The following is a 7,041-nucleotide window of genomic DNA, read 5'->3' as shown; positions in this document are numbered from 1 at the left end:
TGGCCGCTGCACCGCCGCCCGATTTGCCCGAGCTCGCCTCCGCCCAGCCGACCCGCCACCCTGCCGTCCGCCTCCGGCCCCCGGCCTCCCCGTTGTCCGCCTCCCCGCCTCAATGTGCTTCAAAGGTCCCCTTTATTTGCAAGACTAGCTTCAGGTGATGCTCCAACTTGCAATTACAAGGTTATGGACAATGAGTACACAATGAGATACTATCTCACCAGTGGCATTTATCCTGAGTGGGCAACACTTATGAATTTCATTAAAGAGAAGGGAGGGGTGCCCTTATCCCAAAAAGAAGCTAATTTCACGAGGGCACAAGAATCAGCCCGCAAAGACATTGAGAGAGCTTTCGGTGTTTTGCAAGCAAGATTTGCCATTGTTCGGGGTCCAGCTCATTTTTGAGACAAGAAAACCCTTGTGAACATCATGAAGTGTTGTGTCATTCTACACAACATGATACTCGAGGATGAGAGGGGGTTAAACTTGCCATGTTTCTATGATAATATTGGTACTCGAGTGCAACCGGAGAGGAACCCTGATCGCATTCAAGCTTTTCTTCAAACACATCGGGATACTGAAAATGCCAACACTCATACCCAGCTCCGCAATGATCTGGTCGAGCACCACTGGCAGCTGCTTGGCCGTCGCCAATGATGGCCTATTTGATTCAAACATGTCCTATTTCATTCCATGTCCTATTTGTGATACAAACATTGTTGTAAGGGATATTTGTTTTACTTTTCTATGTACTATTTGATTCAAACATTGTTGTACTAAGTAGAATGATTGTTGTGTGCTTTAAACAATTATTTGATGTTGTAATCATAACTAGAATAATTATTTGTTGTTGATTATTGTTATGTTTGTTGTATGAAATTTGGTTGAAATACTTGCTGTCCAGTTTTGAGGGTTTGAAGGCCGGGGCGCAGATCAGTGCCCTCAAACCAACCCTCAAAACAGAATATTCTGTTTTGAGGGTTGGTTTGAGGGCACTGATCTGCGCCAGCGGTTTTCGGCCTTCAAAACGACAATTTCTCAACCCTCAAACTAGTTTTGAAGGTTGAGTTTTTGAGGGTTTTGTTAGACATGCTCTTAGTAACTGTACTGATTTTGGCCACTCCACATGCTTTGTCTTTTTTTCTTGTGCTGCGCGTTCTTCTGCAAAAATGTATTTTTTAGAGATAATTATCACAATGTAATCATTGTTGAAGTATTGCAGTATTTAAGAGATGTTTTACTTAGTTGGCTTAGGAAATATACTTGTATATTGTCTTAGCATTAGTGTTGGTCAACCTCATCGTCATACGCCGACAACCCATCCTAGCGCTCTGCCTCCTGGTGCTTCGTTCGCGGCGGCGGGAGGTTTGGCCGGCTTCAATTCGGCGGCTGGTTCCCCTCGCTTTGGGGCGCCGCTGGCAGCAGGCAACTATGCGCCACCCGACCCGTGACATTTTGGTCCACATGTAGGGGCATGTGGTCTTCGGTGCTCTATGAAGGCCCACTGGAAAAGAGAATCAAATCACACGAAAGGGGTTGGCAGCAGGGTAGGAGAGAAAGAAGAGCAAGGAACAAAGAATGGAGACGATAGGGAACGAGGAATAGAAACAATCACTTCATCAATGTGTCTCCCAGATGGTTAATTACATCCTCTTTAATAAATATAAAATACACACACAGCCATACATAGCACACCGGCACTAGGCCATGCCTTACATCACGGACCCAAGACCCCTTGTCATGCACCAACATCTTTAGTCAACTACATAGATAGGTGCAGGTGTGACATTCCCCTGCCTTTAGACGCCCGCCCCCTCACTAGATGACCATAGCTGGATGAAAGTGCAACTATCCCTAGGTGGTTTTGGTAATTCATAACAACATATAGCTCATTGAGCTAATGTTATTCCAAGATGATTATTTTAGGAAAGCTCAATGATTGGCATGGCATGAATGTGAAAGTGGAACCCTCAAAATGCTAAGGAAAAAGGATTGGCTCAAGCTCAAAAGCTCAAGACTCTTCATTTTATATTTTAGTGATCCAAGATCACATTGAGTCTTTAGGAAAAGCCAATACTATCAAGGAGGGATGAGGTGTTGCTTAATGAGCCTCTTGCTTCATGTGCTTAGTAATATGCTCCAAAACCCTCAACTACTTTCCCATATCCACATTTGACCTAAACCCTAAGCCAAACTCGGTCCTACCGATTCTTCCTATCCGGCACCACCGAGTTTCACTTGTCATTAGCCACTGCCAAACCCTAGCAATTCGGTCCTACCGATAGGGATCTCGGTCTCACCGAGATGGGGTTGCAAACTCTCTGTTTCATTTTCGTAACTTTTCGGTCTCACCGAAAGAGCGAATCGGTCCCACCGAGATTGCAATGTAAATTCAGTGTTTCCCTTTTGTAACTTTCGGTCTCACCGAAAGAGCAAATCGGTCCCACCGAGTTTGCCTGACCAACTCTCTGGTTAGCTAATTACCAAATTCGGTCTCACCGAGTTTGTGTAATCGGTCTCACCGAGATTACGTTATGCCCAAACCCTAACCATATCGGTCCTACCGAGTTGCATGTCAGTCCCACCGAAAATCTCTAACGGTCACTAAGTTTACATTTTCGGTCCGACCGAGTTTATTGATTCGGTCCCACCGAGATTGGAAAACTGTGTAATGGTTGGATTTTGTGTGGAGGCTATATATACCCCTCCACCTCCTCTTCATTCGTGGAGAGAGCCATCAGAACACATACACCATTCCAACTTATATGTTCTGAGAGAGAACCACCTACTCATGTGTTGAGACCAAGATATTCCATTCCTACCATATGAATCTTGATCTCTAGCTTTCCCAAGTTGCTTTCCACTCAAATCTTCTTTCTACCAAATGCAAATCCTATGAGAGAGAGTTGAGTGTTGGGGAGACTATCATTTGAAGCACAAGAGCAAGGAGTTCATTACCTACACACCATTGGTTACTTCTTGGAGAGTGGTGTCTCCTAGATTGGCTAGGTGTCACTTGGGAGCCTCCGACAAGATTGTGGAGTTGAACCAAGGAGTTTGTAAGGGCAAGGAGATCGCCTACTTCGTGAAGATCTACCGCTAGTGAGGCAAGTCCTGTGTGGGCGATGGCCATGGTGGGATAGACAAGGTTGCTTCTTCGTGGACCCTTTGTGGGTGGTTGCTTCTTCGTGGACCCTTCGTGGGTGGAGCCCTGTGTGGACTCGCGCAACCGTTACCCTTGGGTGGAGCCCTGTGTGGACTCGCGCAACCGTTACCCTTCGTGGGTTGAAGTCTCCATCAACGTGGATGTAGGATAGCACCACCTATCCGAACCACGGGAAAAACATCCGTGTCTCCAATTGCGTTTGAATTCTCCAAACCCTTCCCTTTACATTCTTGCAAGTTGCATGCTTTACTTTCCGCTGCCTATATACTCTTTGCATGCTTGCTTGAATTATGTGATGATTGCTTGACTTGTCCTAAATTAGCTAAAATCTGCCAAGAACTAAAATTGGGAAAAGGTTAAGTTTTTATTTGGTCAAGTAGTCTAATCACCCCCCCCCCTCTAGACATACTTTCGATCCTACAAGTGGTATCAGAGCTTTGGTCTCCATTTGCTTTGATCTCCATAGCTTGGTGGTCATAGCCTTGGTTTCACAACCTAGGAGAGTATGGCGTCTAGCGAGGGAAATTATCACCGTAGAGGTCCCTACTTTGATGGTACTAATTTTGCTAGTTGGAAGCATAAAATGAAAATGCATATTCTTGGACATAACCCCGCCGTTTGGGATATTGTGTGTGTTGGCTTGCAAGGTGACTTCTTTGATGGGAGAGAACCAAACCGTGAAGCTACCGCGGATGAGTTAAAGATGTTGCAATACAATGCTCAAGCTTGTGATATTCTCTTCAACGGATTGTGCCCCGAAGAATTCAACAAAATCAGCCGTCTTGAGAATGCAAAGGAAATTTGGGACACTTTGATTGATATGCACGAAGGTACCGACTCCGTCAAGGAATCCAAGTTGGATGTGCTTCAAAGCCAACTTGACAAGTTCAAAATGAAGGATGGTGAAGGTGTCGCTAAAATGTACTCTAGGCTTGCTCTCATCACAAATGAGATTGCCGGCTTAGGAAGTGAAGAGATGACCGATAAATTCACCATCAAGAAGATTCTAAGAGCCTTGGATGGAAAATATGATACCGTGTGCACATTGATCCAAATGATGCCCAATTACAAAGATCTCAAGCCAACGGAAGTGATTGGAAGAATTGTTGCTCATGAGATGTCACTTAAGGATAAAGAGGAACTTCACAACAAATCAAGTGGTGCCTATAAAGCCTCTTGTGAAGCCCCTACATCATCAAGTGAGAAACAAGACTTCAATGAAGAATTGAGCTTAATGGTGAAGAACTTCAACAAGTTCTACAAGAGTAGAAGCAAAGATAGAAGCTTCAAGTCAAGGTCCTACAATGACAAAAGATCTTCTAGTCGAGAGCGAAACTGCTACAATTGTGGAAGACCCGGACACTATTCCAATGAGTGTACGGCTCCCTACAAGAGAAGAGAAGATTCTCCAAGAAGAAGAAGCAAAGAATCACCACCAAGAGAGAGAAGGAGTAGAGATGATCGTTATGAACGAAGATACTCATGGAGAAGCAAGGATTCGGAAAGGAAGGAAAAATCATCAAGGAGCTACACAAGACGAAGACATCAAGCTCATGTTGGTGAATGGGTATCCGGCTCCGACTCCGACAGCCACCCCGAGAGAAGTTATCACTCCGACTCCGAAGATACTCAAGATGAAGGTGTTGCCGGTCTAGCACTTGTGTCAACCAACTCCTACGACATATTTGACTCACCAAATGAAGGAATTGGAAGATGCTTCATGGCCAAAGGTCCTAAGGTAACACACCCCGAGTATGTTGATTTCAATAGTGATGAAGATGACTTGTTAGGTGATGATTTGCTTGTTGACAACTCTAGTGATGAATACTATGATGAAATGTCAATTAAACATGCTAATCAAGATAAAATGAATGACAATGATAAGGAGAAGATTGAGGCCCTAACTAAAGAACTAAACACTCTTAAGTTAGCTCATGAAACCATCTTCGAAGATCATCGAGAACTTTTAAGAGCTCATGAGAAATTACGCTTTGAAAAACTCAATCTTGAGCAAGAGCATGAGTTCTTAAAAGCAATCAATGATGATCTCTGCAAGAAAAGTTCTTCTTACATTGCCAAGCGTTTACTCTTATCCACTTACATGCCTCAAGTCAAGTCTAGTAACAAGAACAAGAAAGATTCTTCCTCTAGTAGTAACAATGATCATGCTAAATCCAATATTGTTACTTCTAGTAGCTCTCTTGATTCCACTAATGATTCTCTTAGCCAAGTTACACTTGAACAAGAAAATAGTTTATTGAAGGGAATTATAGAGAAAGGAGTGTACAAAAGCCTTGCCGGGAGTAAGCAATTCGAGGAAATTGTGCGCAAGCAAGGAATGCACCGGAAGAATCAAGGTGTTGGTTTTGAACGAAAGTTCAATGCCAATGGAGTTGAGTGGGAAGAAGATCAATACCCCAAGACAAAGTTTGTCCCTCAACAAGAGAAGTTCAAGGGGACACAAGCTCAAGATGATCTTCCACCACAAGACTACAAGCAAAAAGGCAAGGACAAGCTTCAAGAGGAAATTGATGCATTTGAAGAAGCTCCAAAGACCTTAGTCAAGTGGATTCCCAAGACTACTTCAAGTTCCACTTCATCAAGTACGACTACAACTCCAAGGATTCCCATCAAGATGATGTGGATTCAAAAGAAGAAGAACTAGAGAGTTCTTGAGGGTGACTCCGCCAACATACTTCACTCTCATCATTTTGGCAAGAACAAGTGCAATCAACTTCCACATCGTGCACTAGTTCAAGGAGTCACAAACCCTCTTGTTGGTAAGACAAGGGACAAGGTAACCTAAAAGTTTTCATGGACATCATCTTTTGTGTGCATCACTCTATGTCTATGGATATCCTTGTTTGTTCCTTGTGGGACTAACCCATGTAGGTATTGAAAGTGCAATTCACTCAAATGGATAGCTCCAAGTGATCTACATCAACATTGAGCATCCACATCTTCAACATCTACATGAAGTCATCATCGACAAAACCCAAGGTTAGTTCATCCCTCTTAGGGGGGATATCACATCTAGGGGGAGCTTTACTCTAAGACTTGAGCTAAAGCAACTCTAAAGATGTGAACAAAACAATGCTTTATGTAAAAGTGGTAACCCCACTTGAGCTTAAACAATGAGTATGACCTATGATCAAGTGCTCTCACTTGACTCCTAAGTCAATATACTCATATATAGATGACCTAGTCATCGCAAATTGCTTGATAGATGCTAGAATTGGTTGTGCATGCCTTGCCACATATTTCATTTGCCATCTTATTGTGTGAGCATGCTGGTTGCATATTTTACTCATTCGAGGACATCCACTTGTTGTTTTGATTGTTTGGGTTTATCTTCTTTTGCCAAGTGGATGGACAAGAATGCCTAAGAACCTCCTCTAGCTATCTATGCTTTTCTCGTCTCAAACTCTATTCATGCTGCATCACAAAATTTAATCAAGTCAGATTTGAACCACTCTGTGTGAAGAGCGCTCGGAGTCCCCGATTCATCATAGACTTAAACTTCCAAAACCTCTTTATGATTCTCGGTCTGACCGATACTCCACTTTCGGTCCTACCAAGATCATTAAGTTGATCTAGGTTTTCGATCTCGGTGCAACCGATTTGAACATTTCGGTCACACCGAGTTTCAGTAACTGCTTGCAGTTATGAATCTCGGTGCCACCGAGTTGTTCCACTCGGTCACACCGACAGGGTTAGGCTATATATAGTCACGGGCAAAATTTTGGAAATTTCTGCGAACCCCTCGCCCGCATGATAGCCTGCACTGCCCTCGTGGTCTCTGGATCGTCTTCTCGCCGTTGCCGCCGTAGCAAGTCTCCGCCGAACTAGGGTATGGACTTGATCACAGTGCTATTCCC

This window comes from Triticum dicoccoides, chromosome 7A (assembly GCF_002162155.2).
Source record: "Triticum dicoccoides isolate Atlit2015 ecotype Zavitan chromosome 7A, WEW_v2.0, whole genome shotgun sequence".
In the NCBI taxonomy this organism is placed as follows: domain Eukaryota; kingdom Viridiplantae; phylum Streptophyta; class Magnoliopsida; order Poales; family Poaceae; genus Triticum; species Triticum dicoccoides.
This window is presented reverse-complemented; position numbering follows the sequence as displayed.